A 15,789-nucleotide genomic window follows, 5' to 3' on the forward strand; every position below is an offset into this window, starting at 1 on the left:
GTTTCCCTATTGAAAGCAAACTCTTTGGAGGCATGTCTCCCATTCATTTTTATACTCTCAGGGTCTAGCCAGTACTTGTCATATAGTAGATGCTTAATAAATATTTATGGATTGATAGAATAGCAATACCTTATACTCATATAGTGCTTTAAAGTTTATAAAGTGCTTTCTTCCAAATAAGCCTAAATATAGGTATTTAAGTCATCTTAGAGAAGGAAGGGGAATATCAGTTATGGAACTTCTAATGTAGCAATGCCTTCCACCAATGAAGATTATTACCTAGGGCACTAAGAGCTTAGATGATTTACCCAGAGTCACATATTGAGTATGTTTCAGAGACTGGACTTTAATTCAGTTTTCTTGGACTTCAAGGCCAGTCCTCCTTGTACTCTTTGCACAGAGTCATTTCTTTTTAAGTGTTATCTCTATTTTACAGATAAACTGAAACTCAGATGGGGCAAATTATCCATCCATGAACACAGAGTTTAGAAAGTTTCCTTGCTTAGATTTGAAACCAAGTCTCCTTCTAAACCTAAAACTCCTCCTAACACATTCCTTCTCAAAATGTATTGATTTTTTTTTTAATTCTCCCAGTACCCAACCAAGTGTAAGGGAATCAAAGCTGAGTCTATTCTCCATCAAAAAATATGTCTGTTCAGCTTAGTGTCACTGACAAAAAATCCCAAGAAATCCTGTTGCCAATGTCAGAGTAAGACTAAAGCTTTCTCACCTGCCTCTGTTAATGGCAGCAGATGGCACGGGCATGTTCAATAAACCCTCCTTCCCTCCAAGGCTGGTGAGCCCTGAAACAGGCCCCCTCCTGGCCTGGCCAGTGTCACATAAAGGGACCAGGCTGTCCATCAGAAGAGAGCCGCATCTGGGATCTACACATCAGAACTTCCGCAGGGGCCCATAAGGAGGAAACTAGGCAGTTTATAACAAATTCACCACGGCGCACATTTTATAGCCAGAAGCTACAAAATTGTAACAAGAATCACCTCTAGTCAATTTAACCTTGGCTTTGGCACAGACCCCATGAAGAGAGCTGCCCTCAGAAATGACAGGAACCTTAGAAGCCTCAAATATGAGTGCCAAAAAACATCTTTTGCGATCACAGGACTTAAAATTAGATCAAAGAGATGATTCTCTTATACTCCTTCAACCTCAGCTTCATTATCCCCATCTGTAAAATGGAGATAATGATCACTAAGGCCCCTTCCAATTTTAAATTTTGTATTCTGACTACAAATACAGAGGCCCCTTCCACATTATATTTTTTAACCTCATTTCTTCAAAAGAAACAGTTTAATGTCCATGATTATGTCCTCTTATCAATGTAGTTTGAGGTAGCCATTCCCTATTTTTATTAATTTTTTTCCATTTATTTGTGAAAGCAATTAGGGTTAAGTGACTTGCCTAGGATCACACAATAGGTAAGCATCTGAGGACATATTTGAATTTAGGTTATCCTAATTTCAGGACCAGTTCTCTGTGCCATCTAACTACTCATCTCCCCCTATTTTTTTTTTTTTAGAAGATAGCTTTCATGAATGATTGTGGCCAGAAATGTTCATGACCATTGGTTGTACTCCTTAAGAGATTAGGTTCTGCACACTTAACTAAGTGGGTCCATAGAAACGGACATAATGTCTATTCCAAGACCCATAAGCAAAGTTGCCCAGCCTGGTTGCACCTCCTGGTACATAAATTCCATTAGAGTAATATGGTAATCCTATAATGATGAGAGATCTCAGGTAGAGGCATTGGGGAGTACTGAGGTCTAGAGAAAGAAAAGGCTCTCTGCAAGATAAAATAAGAAAGATTCCAAGTCTCAAAATCAAAGTCCAGTGATTCTTCTCTTCTGCCACCTGCCTCTTTCTAGAACTGCCTCATTCAAAATGAGGGAATGCTTCTTTTAAAAAATAAATGATGTGATTGTGCTTGAAACTAGGAACCAGAAACTATGTACAAAAATCTAATAAAATGGCTAACCATTCATAAGAGAATAGAATTGTTTAGATATGAAGTCAATAATGTCACATAGAGTGAAACTAAATTCAGAAATAAATTACATTCACTGACAATGATGTTAACAGAACCATCTCCTCTAAGGACTTAGATTTCTATAACTTATTTGCTCATCATGATCACTTGCCAATCATTGCAACAATCATTTGACACCATAAAATATCATATACCTTGCTCAGAATATTTGGTACTTCCAAAGAATCATCTAGGATGAAGGTATTTCACATAAGTGAATTTCCAGATAACTAAAGCTGAATTTCTTAAATATAAAAATTATTTCCAATTTTAACCATTTGAGATGAAAACCTTTCCAGAATAAAGCACACAAATTTTTGTCTTTTAAAATAGAGGTTACTGAATATCATTTAACCATTCCTTGATGGCTCAAAAACCTGTTATTGTTCAATCCCTGGCAGAGATAGTGGAGTGATTTGCCATTTACTCCTCCAGTTCATTTTATAGATGAGGAAACTGAGTCAAATGGGTAAATGACTTGCCCAAGATCACACAGCTAGGAAATGTATGAGGGTGAACTTGAACTCAAGGAGATGAGTTTTCCTGACCCCAGGACCAGCATTGCTATCCACTCTCTCTATCCACTGCTCGACCTAGCTACCCCTTCCCACTGCCAATCATTGATAGATAAATAGAACAAAGATAACAGATCTAGATTTAAACACAGAAGTCTTCATTTGAAAATCCAGTCCAGCTACTTATCAAGTGCACAACTCACTTCCTTTTTTTTTTCTCCTCTTATTTTCCCATTTATAAAACTGGGGAGGGAGAAGCGTCTCTAAGTGCTTTTATCATTATAAGTATCAGTTATTATATTAAGCAGTAAAACAAGAATGCCTTTAGAGCCCAGTGAGGTTCATGGGACTATTTACTCCTACACTGAATTTCCCTAGGTAGTGATGCTTCTGAGGTTTTTTATATATTTTTATAGTATTTTTGTCTCCTCCTTCACTATCAAGCTATTAACTGTCACTTTCTGCTGCCCTCAATTTACCCATCAGTAACAGCCTTACTCTCTCTTAAATTGTCCTAAGATTGGAAAACAAACCTTAAATCTATCTAGAATCTTATGGAGAATTAGATTCAATAGGCTTAAAGAGAAAGCCGGAGATTTCTCCAAAGAACAAAGTATAGGAACTTTAGGGCAGTTAGATGGTTCAATTGAAACAATGCCTGAGCTCAAATTTTGCCTTAAGACACTAGCTGTGTGACCCTGAGCAAGGCACTTAGCCCTATTTGTCTCAATTTCTTCATCTGTAAAAATGAGCTGAAAAAGGAAATGACAAATCACTCAAGTATCTCTGCCAAAAAAATCCCCAAATGGGTTATAGAGAGAATATGACCAAAAAACAATATAAGAACCTTATAATCTCAGATACATCTTTCTTTTCCTTGTGGGACTTGAAGCTAGCTCTGTCAGTTGAGGTCACTAGGCAAGTGTCCCCCAGCTAATAGGTCTACTACATTTGCTTTTGGGTTATTTCAACTATTTCTCAGTTGGGACAGGAAGAAACTGAAAAAAGCACATTTCCTTGAAGATCATGGGCCAGCAGGGAGGAGTTGATTCTCAGTGATCCATATCATGTGCCTATATTCTCTTCCCAGTATTTAGCTGGATAATCACTAACACTTAATATGCCCCAGGTCCAGCCCATCTTTGGCTCATAGACAACTGCCCTCAAAAGATTCTAGATAACACCCTAAGCCAAGCCCAGTTAGGAAGGAAAATCTGCTTAAAAACAAACAAACAAACTCTAGATAAGACATTCCAATAGCAAAATAGATATGTCTTGGCTGAACCAAGGTTTGAAATTGTCTACTATTTATTCTGTACCTAAGTTTTGAAGAATTATAGTCTTTCATGAGAGCTATGAGCTTATATGCAGAGAAACGGGAATCACATATTTATTAAGCATCTATAATGTACCAGGCTCTGTGCTATGAGGGATACAAAGAAAGGTAGAAAACAGATCCTGATCCTTAGGATGTTCCCAGGAGAAATGGGAGATTTTGAGGGAGAAATTCTCCATCAAAACTGGATGGAGCAGGAACCTAAAATGACTGCTACTGAAAAGTCCTCAAGATTGAGATTGGTCCATATAAATCCAGATCTACTGTTCTCAGCCATAATTTACATTTTTATCCCCTAAGAAATAAAACACAAAACAGCAGAGCTAGGAGGAATCTAGATTTTGGAATATTGAATAATGATACAAGAAGGGGTGTTAGATAACAATATCATTTTACAGATGATGAATTTGAGGATGAGAAGTAAAGTGACCTGCTGGAGATTATTTATTCGGTAGTTTTTTGGTTATGTGAGACTCTCCATGACCCCATTTGAGGTTTTCTTGGCAAAGATACTGGTGTGGTTTGCCATTTCCTTTTCCAGCTCATTTTACAGATAAGGAAACTGAGCCCAACAGGGTCATACCACTAGAAAGTGGCCTGAACTCAGGTCTTCCTGATGCCAGGCCAAACTCTACATTGCAAAGCTAATAAATGGCAAGAATAGGGATTTAAATCTAGAATTTCTGCCTTTGAGTCTAATGTTCTTTCCACTACAATAATAGGGAACTAGAATAAACAGTCCCCAAAGGCAATTCCATCTTGGACATTCTAGGATTAGCCATTAGTATGGAAAGTTGAATGCTGAATTTCTTTTAAATGTTTTTAAAACATGCTTCTGTGAACTGAGCACTAACCTCTTCTCATCTCATGTTAGCCATCCCTTTAATCAAAAAAGAAAAGGAACTGTTTACCCATTTGAGGAAATTGGGAGGCTCTCTTTCCCCTGTTATTGCACTGAAGAAAACAGATGTTGGAAACCCACCAAGAAGAATTTCACAAACCAGTGAAAATGGAGTTTTTCACAAGCTGGAACTCTGTTGCCTCCCTCCAGCTTCCACCTGGTGCCATATAAGACAAGGAACATGAAAGAGGAGGAGAAGGTGGGGGAGGGGATCAACTTTAAGCAATCCCAGACTTTTTTTTTTTTTTTTAAACAAGGCACTGCTGGATAGATGATCCCTGTTTGAGTACTAGTAGTTTTTGAGCTGCCCCTATTGTAAACCTCCCACAGAGACCCCAGGGATGAACACCTGGCCCTATGGCTGAAACAGCTGCTTGGGCAACCCCCAAACTCCTCCCAGTCACAAAATGCACTCCAAAAATATTTCTGTCTTTACAAACTCAGATTCATAGGATATCAGAGCTGGGGGCTTTAGAATCATAAAACAAAAATGAAAAAGTCAAAGCTGAAATGGGTCTTAAATCACAGAAGTCAAATAAAGTCAAAACAAGTATTTGAGGCAGCTAGGTGGCTCAATGGATAGAGCCCTAGACCTGGAGTGAACGGAATTTAAAAACAGCCTCAGTCACTTATTAGCTGTGTAATCCTGATCAAGTCACTTATCTGTTCACCTTAATCCACTGGAGAAGGAAATGGAAAACCATTTCAATATCTTTGTCAAGAAAACCCCAAGAACAGTATGGTCCATAGGATCACTAAAAGTAGGACGTGACTAATGACTGAACAATAACAATGTGCCAAGCTCTGTGCTAATCTCTGGAGATAAAGGCAAAAACCCAGTCCTCACTTATCTAAGAAGAGAGAGGGGAAAATAAGCAAACATCAACTTACAGACAAGATAGAGGAGAAAAAGGCATTAATATTAAAAAGAACTGGGAAAGTCTTATATAAGGTGAAATTTTAGCTGAGAGAGGAAAAAAGCTAGAGAAGTCACAAGTTGCAGGTCAGGAGGGAAAGATGGGATTGGGAAATGGAGTATCTAGTGAAAGGAACAAGATCAGTTGGGAGTAAAATGTAATTAGAGCAGAAAGGTAGGAAGGGGTCAGGTTTGGAAAGGCTTTAAAAGCAAAATAGAGAATAAAAAATGTCAGAGCTAGAAAGCTAGAACACAGAGTGTGAGAATAGGAAGGAGTCTTTGAACATGGAACATTAGAGCTGGAAGTACCCTTAGAAACCTAGAACACAGACTGTGAGAATAGAAAAGGATCTTAGAACATAGAATAGTCAGTTTTAGGATCACAGAACATAGAATGTAAGAGAAGGGAGGGGTCTTAGAACATAAAACACAGTGTCTGAGATGGGAGGGGCTTTGTGAATCCAGAACATAAAATGGCAGAGCAGAAATGAGTTCTTAAGAATCACAGAACATAGAATGACAATTAGAAGAGTCTTGGAATCATAGAACCACAGGATTCCTAGAAACTTTCCAGTCTAACTCTTCCCTCAAATTCATCCTTCCCTTCTCCCACCCCCAATTAGGTCCCTGAAAGAGAAAGGGACTTAGATAATCAAAGTGACATAGTTACAGAAGATGGAATGGAGATGTTCTTTTTAATACAAGCCTCTTCCAACAACATTTTCTACAAGACTATATTCTCTGAATACAGTGCTCCCATTCCCACGACTTTGCTCTTTCTATTCTCTCTCCTATCTGTCCTTGACTTTTGACGTCCTATTACTCTCTAAAGGCTCAATTCAACTCAGCAGGCTGACACTCAGACCAGTCTCTGGCCAACAGAACCATTTACACAGACTTAATCCACCCTCTAATCCAGGGGATAATAAGCAATCAACATCAGGATTAGGATCTAGAGCAGACATTCCTTGCCAGGGAAGAAGGGCCAGTAAATTAATCCCTTCATCAGGTCTCTCCCCAGGATATCACCAAGACCAATGAGTCTAACCCCCAAACTGGGTGGGGGTTACCTAGACCGCTTCAGGTCTAGAATCTGTGTGCTCCTGCTAAGCATGCAGGCACATACACACATATATCTCCTCTGACTGGCACATAGTAGGTGCTTAATAAATGTTTTTTTTTTTAAATGTTGCACTGATTGTTCTCCATGAGTGGCTGTGGCCAAAAACATCAATCTCCTGGTAAGCAACCTTATAAAAGAGAGCCTCTCCATACTTAGCCAGATGTGTACTCAGAAAAATACAAGCATCCCTTTCATGTCTGGGCCTATACTCCTCAGCCTAATAGTTAGCATTTAAGTAGTGCTTCAGGGTTTTGCAAAACACTTTACAAATTCTATTTCATTTGATCTTCACAACAACCCTTAGGAGGTAGGTGCTATTATTATCCCCACTGCACAGATGAGGAAACTGAGGCAAACCAAGGCTAAATGTCTCACCAAAGTAACCCAGATAGTAGGTATCTGAGGTCAGACTCAGGGCTTCCTGATTCCAGGCCCAGAGCTCTATCTCAGGGGTCCTCAAACTATGGCCCAGGCCAGATGTGGAAGCTGAGGACGTTTATCCCCCTCACCCAGGGCTATGAAATTTCTTTATTTGAAGGCCCACAAAACGAAGTTTTTGTTTTTACTATAGTCCGGCCCTCCAACAGTCTGAGGGACAGTGAACTGGCCCCCTATTTAAAAAGTTTGAGGACCCCATATTATAGTGGCTAGAATTTAACTTAGAAGATCCAAATTCACCTCCATGTCATGCATGGCGAGACAGCAGAGGAGAATGTCAATAGAGGACCCACACAGTAGGAAGTCAAATATTTGTTGGATGAATGAATGAATTTGGATCTCTCTGTTTCCCTGGGCTTCCTATGGAGAAAGGCCCCCAGAACACCAAAGCTATTATCAAAATTAAATGAGATCATGTCTGTACAGTGCTTTGTAACTATAAAGCATAATACAATTGTGAACTGCTATTATCCCCCCTTCAACACCTACTAGATGGGTGCCCTGGGGCAAGACTTTTTGTTTTTTGGGGGGGGTCCAGCCAAACCTATGATTTCACCCACTGTGCAGAATTATCCATGCAGATTACTGACCCACACAGGTGGGCAATCTATGGAAGCTCACCTTCTATCTACTTCCCTTCACTGTTTCTCTAGACAAGGCATTTAGAACTCAAAGAAACCTTAGAGAAGACTTCACAGGTGAGGAGGAGACCCAGAGAGGTTAATGACTCAGCTAATTAGTAGGGAGCTAGGGATTCAAATCTAAATGTTCTTTTCTATTACGTCAAGTCACACCAATAACTCTGAGTCTCAGTTTTCTTCTCTACAAAAACAGAGATGAGGAGACTGGTAGCCTTCCCTCCACAGGAGAAATAAGAATATGACTTATTCACCAGTGGTCTTAACCCAACCCTGTTTTTCCCCAAGGAGAGAAGTCATTTCTTGTATGATCCACAGAGTCATTTTTTTAAAACAACATTATTATTGTGAGGAAAGTACTTTGTAAACCTTAAATCTTTATTAAAAATGCATGTCACTATTGCACTCACTGTCATCATTATCATTGATTGTTCTTATTAGAAAAGATGAATTTGTCCATTAGGACAAACCACATTGGCATCTCAATAGCTCCCCTATTCTCAGAAAGAGACCCTGAATCACAGGTCTCCCCACCACCAAAAACCTATTTTCTATTACCCTTGTTAGTAATAAAATAAACATACAACTGTTTATGGACAATACAATGAAGAAAGGGAGATTCATGGGGCTGTCTGCACCAAAGTATTTAATTCTAAAGTCTTCAGAGAGGTATTTTAACATTCCAGGGCTAGTTCTAATTATTGATCCCTGGACATAGCAGGAAATTACCTCATCTGAGGCTTAAAGTTCTATTTATATCCTTAATAATACCATCATTGATTACTGTGACTGTTCTCTAATTATAAATCCATTATCCGATCTCTTTTCCAACTCTCCCCCCCCACACACCCCCACATACACACACATAACACACATACCAACACAAGCTGAAATAAAGTCAGTAGCTCCTGTAAAACAGCATAGGGAAGAAGAAGAAAGCTTAAAAGACCACATTATGTCTTTCCATGAAAACCATAATCCATGCCTTATGACTTTATTCATCAGGGACCCTAATCTAATCCTGCCTTCTCCAATCAAAGCGTCATTTTAGGGAATGTTTAGCAGCATGTGAGAACACAAACAAAATCTCAATTCTCTCTCCCTTGTTTTGAATTTCAACACAAAGATATCGTGCAGCTTCCTAGCTCTCTATCAATATCAATGATTAAAGTAGGAGAGGAAGGGGAAGGATAATAATAGGTCAAATAAAATCTCAAGGAAGTGGGAAAGGAATATTTCCAATAACCTAATACTGAAGAACCTCTACAATGTGGTTTCCCCCCTCACCCATCCTGGTTTTTCTTTCTTTTCTAGGTTTATTTTTATTTTTATTCTGAATTTAACAAACACCCAATAAAATCAACACTTCCATAGATATTGCAGAACAGAAAGAGAAACAGCAGACAATACATGAAATAACAAATGCCTATCGGGTAAAGTTTAGTTTTCATTTTTAAGTATATAATAAATTCAACATGTAACTTTCAAAGCTGTCCTATTGTATGAGATTGTTCTGGCCTTTTTTCTTTTTAGGGCATAAGAGGAAGACTTTCATCTACCCTCACTGGGGAAAAAAGAAAAAGAAAAAAGAAAACACTTGGAACAAATATGTATAGCCAAGAAAAGCAAATGTCCACATTGGTCCTATCCATAATTGATGTCTCTTTCTGCAACTTCAATCTATCATCTCCTTGTTAGGAGGGGTGTAGCATACTTTATCATTGAGCCTTAAAATTATTATTTCATTGTTAACCTGGTTCTGGTTCCTTTGCTCTACATTGTTGTGGAGTCATTTTTCAATCATATCTGACTGACTATTTCCATTTGACTAATTTCCATCTTAGCAAAGATACTGGAGTGGTTTGCCATGTCCTTCTCCAGCTCATTTTATAGGTGAAGAAACTGAGAAAAGCAGGGTTTAGTGACTTACTGAAGCTTTCACAATTAGTAAATATCTGAAGCCAGATTCAAGACTTAGGGAGTCTTTTTAATTCTAGGTCAGCAATCTATCTACTATGCTACCTCTCTGCCCCTTCACTCTATAAACATTCTTACAAACTTCAAGTTTCTCCAACTGCCCTTTAACATGAAATGATATTCCATTACATTCATAAACCATAATTTGTTCAAATTTTGCTAGCTGATGGAAACCTCCATAGTTTTCAATTCTTTGTCATTACAAAAAGAGCTGCTATAATTATTTTTGTATTTATAGGTCTTTTTCTTTTTTCTTGGCTCTCCTAAGGATGTAGTGGGCCAAATGATATAAATATAGGTTAGTGACTTTGGGGGTAAAGTTTCAAATTGCTTTGCAGACTGTCACCAATGCACAACTCTATCAACAATGCATGAATGTGCCTATTCTTCCACAACCCTTACAACAATTAGAATCTTTCTCCTTTGTCATCTTTAACAATATGATTGGGTATAAGGGAGAACCTCAGAGTTGGTCTAATTTATATTTCTCTCATTTTTAATAATCTGGAGCATTTTTTCATGTGGTTGATAGCTTAGAACTCTTCCTTTGAAAACTACTCTTTTTCAACTATATCAGGAAATTCTATTCTTATTCTCTTTTTCTTTTCTAGCTTTATCTCATATTACTCAACAATAAAATGAGGGAATCAAAAGAATGGATTCTAAGTCCTTTCCAAATCAATAATGATAATCTATTTACAATTGGAACAGACCCTAAAGGCCATTCATTTTACAGTTGAAGGCCCAAACAATTTAAGTAATCTACCCAAGTTAATATAGATAATTGAATAAAAAAAGCATCCGCATCTTTGTTTATGCCATCCTTTAGACTTATAATGGACACTTCTCCCTATCTTATCTGTTGAAGTACACAATTACCTTGTGATTTTGAGCAAAATATTTAACTTATCAGTTTGCTCACTTGTAAAATGAAGGAACTAGACTAGATTGATTTGAACTAAATTACCTCCCATCTTCCAAATCCTGAAATTCTTCCTTCCAAATTTCCACTTGTCTTCTACCACAAGCTGAAAGTAATTTCTCTGCCATTCCTGTCTTTAACCAATCATATAATTCTATATAATATTCTATTATTTCTTCTTTGCATTTATCACACCCGAGGGCAAGTGCCTCAAAAGCCTAGACCTAACTTTGTAAAATTAATGATTTTTTGTTAGGCTGAGGCTGCAGGATGAGCAAATCATTGGAATTGCTGAGCCTCATTTTGCCAGTCTGAAAGATGGTGTGACTTGGGTGATGCTGGTCAAATCACTTACCATTTCTCTAGGATCCTTTTTTTTCCCCAGTGTTTTCTCATTATTAAAGTGAGAGAGTGAGATCTGATTGTTTCTAAATTTCCTTCCAGCTCTAAATGGGCAATCCTATAATCTCTAATCTCTGTCCTCCCTTCTTCCCAGGGCTGGAATGAAGATGAATCCAACAGCAACAAACATTTGTTAAGCACTCTCTCTGGTGGGAGAAAGGGAGAGGACTATCCCAGGAGTGGGGAGAAATGAAGTTTAAATAAAGCATAGTCGTTAAGTCCTGCATTCTTGGAATTTACTATCTAATTCCATTTCAATTCAATTCTAAATAATTTTCAAAACATTTTCCAATTTCTAATTAATTTTCAATTCAATAAAAAAAATTTAGTTCAATAAATCTACTATGCCAGTCATTGCACTAAATTCTAAGGATATAAAAGACAATCTCTGATCTCAAGGAACTTACAATTTAATGGGGCATACAACATACAAACACATATATACAAAATAAGAGACACACAGGATAGATCAGAAATAATTAAAAGAGGGATAACACTATAATTAAGAGGGGTTGGAGAAGGCTCCCTGAAGAAGGTGGGATTTTTAGCTGGGACTTAGAGGAGAGAGAGCATTCCAGACATGGGGAACAATTATGTTGTAGGGGATTGGGTCAGGAGGAATGGAAACAACTGGAATTTAATTATATCACGCTTTACAATTTATAAGATACTTTATACATATTGCCTCATTTAATCCTCACTACTGCTCTTTAGAAAGAGGCAGTCTCATATAACAATAGAAGGCCTGCTTCTGACATATATGAATAGTGTGACCCTGAAATGTCCTTAACTTCTCCAACTATAAATTAGAGAACCATAGGGGATAAACATTAGAGGGGGAGTTTCCTCAAAAGGTAAGATAAATAGATTATTGTTCACAATTTACAAACGAGGAAGAGAACAATGTAGAGTTAACAAAGATGAGTTCTCTGTCCCATAAGAGTTAACTAGACTTAAAGCCTCAGTGTCCCTGGCAAAGATCTAGGACTAGAAAAGATAGACAAGTTGGTAATCTGTGGAACCATAGATTTCACATAAAAATGAAGAAACTGAGGGCAACAAAGGAGAAAACCAAAATAAGTGACTTGTTCAAGATCAAGAAGATAATAAATAATGGAGTCCAGACTCAAATCTACTCTTCATGCCTCTTACATGGCTTCCCCCTCCCCCAATACTGAACTGCCCCAAATGAGATGACTCTCAAATATGATCCAGATGATAGCTGTTATTATCATTGAAAGACTGAAACAAAGCTAGTCAATTATTGTATTGAACACTAAGGATCATGGCTCCAGAGCTGAAACCTCAGAGGACATCTAGCCCAGTGCCTTTATTTTAAAAAGATGAGGGAAGGAAAACCCAAGGAGATAAAATAACTTGGTCACTCAGGTACTAAGCATCAGATTCAAGATTTGAACCTAACTCCTCTGACTACAATCACACTTTATTCAATTGCCTTGACTTGGGAGAATTACTTGAGGATAGAGCTGCTGCTCTTCATTTTTCCCTCTGTAAAATATGGGATTTAGACTGTAAATCATTTCTAAGATTCTTTCCAGCATTATAGCCTTTGTCCCAAGATGAATATCCTAGACAAAAGAATAGTTTTTCTAATGTATTCACTCAAGCATAAATGCTATATTCTGGTCAAGTCCAGAAAAAAAACAGTCCCTGCACTGAGGCAGCAATATCCTACCTCCCTGTCTTTTCTCAGGCTGTTTCCTCCCCAAAGTTCTCACCCCCTGCAATCTCTATTTATTGCTGTATTATTCATCTTTTTAGATCCACATGGGGAATTTTCTGCTGTTTCAACCTTTTTATAATCCATTTCTACAAGCCTATTGACTGGTGTACAAACACATACACACAGGTTCCTTCTTTCCTCTGTAATTTCCTAGCACTAGCTTTGTAACAGAAGATTTAAGTTTAAATTAGAAGATCTAATAGTAACTACCATACCATATAAAACAAATCACTTCTCTCTAGGCCTCAGCATTTCCATCAGAATGTACCTGAATGAGAGTTTTCATGCAAAAAGAGTATGAAATGCTTCCCATCTCCTGACTATAAAGAGAAAGACTTATAGAGAAGATTGAAACATATATTCTGTGGACAAGGAAAATATATAAATTTGTTTTACTTGACAGTGTACAGTGTTACTAGAGTTTTCTTTTTCTTTTTTCATTTTCTTTCAATGGGGGATGAAGGAATAAAGTGATTTTTTTTCTTTTAAAAGATGCAATTTAATTTTTTTGAAATAGCATGAGATAAAGCAAGGAAATGAATGATTGACAAAAGAGGTAGATCAATCATGTAAACTATTTAAAGAGCATTAGATTAGGAATTTTCTACTCAGAACTTTTCTTGTGTCTTGTCTTCATTGTAGCTATCTGAATCCTAATTTTATTCCCTTTCTAGACTATGAGTTTCACAAGAAATCATATCCATCTCTGTCTTCTCCAGATTTTTTAACTCTTCAAAGTAGATCTATGTAAATGTTTGTAGATATCAGTGAGAGAATGAGTTAAATGTGATTAAGCAACAATTCTACTGGGGGGAAAAAAAAAACCTGGATTGAAAGACCAGTGAAATTCCACAACATCCAAAAAAAAAAAAAAAAAACCTTATATTTCAATATTTTGATAGACCTATAATCATATCAATGTAAACACTCCTTCCATCCACCCTTTCCTTCTCAGCCTGTACTCCCAGAAATTCCCCACAGATTTATCTCAATATATAAAAGTCTTTCTCTTTTGAGGTGTTTGATCATTCTCTGGGTACCAGTGCAATACCTATGCTGTCCATGTCTTATTCCTTGTTCTTACTGTATAACTGGCCCATCTTCTTTTGTGATTATACATTTATTTCCTAATGATATTTCTCATGCCACTTCTTGCATAAAAATTACCATGGGTAACATGCCACAGCCTACATACTCATATCCACTGAGCATTTCTTCATTTCTTTCTGGGTCACCTACAATTATCATTCTTTGGAGATTGTCCCTAGCTAATGTAGGGACTACCCCTAAAAAAAACTAGCTAAAAAGACAGATATTTGTGTCAGAGGGCTTCTTGAGATCACTAAAAGTAATTCTCACTTTTATAAATTCAAACAAATCTATTCTCCAATTCTCATTCAATTTGGGGATCTGTCTAGGTGCAATTTGTCCAGGTATAATCCCTGTTTAGGCATCTTAACACTATTAGACTAATTCAATGAGCTACTCATCCAAATGCATGTCAAAGTCTGGATGATTTATATATTTTCCTTTTCTTGTCTTTTTTGCTTTATGGCATAATAAATAGCCAATCTCTTTTAAGTAGCCATCAGTTTTATTGATGAGATCCTATAGAATTCAGGGGTTTAAAGCAAACACAACAATGTAATCCACTAAAAGACACATCTGAAGACTTTCTGAACTGAATTGTGTTTTTCTTCTATCTGGAATTATCTAGTTTACTTTGATCTCATAACAAACAAGCTTTCTGTAAATTCTTTTTCCCCTTCTTTGCCACTATATCACTTTTGTAAAATGAGAGCACCCAAATTCTTCTGTTATTCTCTTCTATAAAGTTCAGCAAATGAATATTTATTTGCTCTAAATTGGTGTGGCTCTTGTTTGGAATGTCTCTCTATATGGCAAGATCAAGCTTGTATTTGTTGAAGTGATTCTGGATTCTTGGAGCTTCCCTATTATGACAATTGATTGACATCAGTTAAATTTTTTCCAAGGAAATGATGATAATAACAACTGACATTTATATGTAATGCCTTATAGTTTACAATAAACTTTATGCCCATTATCTCATCTAACTTTCCCAATAGCTTTGAGTGGTGTTTTACCTGTTTTACAGATGGGAAAACTGAGACTCAGAAAAGTAAGTGATCTGCATATGCTAAAATAGTTAATAGGTAGGTGGCTGAATGGATAGAGCACTGGGCTAAGAATCCTTTTCCTTAATTCATATTCAGCCTTATACACTAGCTATGTGATCCTGAGCAAGTCACTTTATTCTGTCTGCCTCAGTTTCCTCATCTGTAAAATAAGCTGGAGGAGGAAATGACAAATCACTCCACTATCTCTGACAAGAAAATTCCAAATGGAGTCACAAAGAATCAGACATGACTGAAGCAACTTAAAACCAAGAATAACAGAAGTTATATTCAAGTTCATATCACTCTTCATTGTAGTTTGGTACTCCAGCTACTACACCATATTGGCTCTCAAAATTAATAATCATCAGAATCAAAGGGTTTTTTTTTCTTGATTAATTTCTTTTTTCAATATCAACAGCTTGTTTGAATAGGTCTAATTAGAGCTATTGCAATTTCATATAGTGTCTTTTCACTGTTTTCCTTCCTTCAATCTGGTGTTTATTTTGGCTGATTCAGAGATGAATTAGAAATCTATAACCAGTCATTTCAATGTCCATTAAGATCCAGTCAATTCCAATTTTTGTTATGTTTTTCAATACTTGTCATGACTAGCACCTTCTGACTCTCTTAAAGAAAGCATTTATGACATGCAAGTAGAAGTCAACTGAATGAAGAATCTATAGCAGAGTATCACTA

General features: G+C 37.1%; 1 protein-coding gene across 1 annotated transcript in view; it reads right to left on the reverse strand.

Moving 5' to 3' along the window:
* KIF26A (kinesin family member 26A) overlaps positions 1–15,789 on the reverse strand; it is a 168,535-nt gene that overhangs the window by 88,786 nt on the left and 63,960 nt on the right. The gene's annotated exons all lie outside the window — the stretch shown is intronic.

Source organism: Antechinus flavipes, chromosome 2, assembly GCF_016432865.1.
Source record: "Antechinus flavipes isolate AdamAnt ecotype Samford, QLD, Australia chromosome 2, AdamAnt_v2, whole genome shotgun sequence".
Classification (NCBI taxonomy): domain Eukaryota; kingdom Metazoa; phylum Chordata; class Mammalia; order Dasyuromorphia; family Dasyuridae; genus Antechinus; species Antechinus flavipes.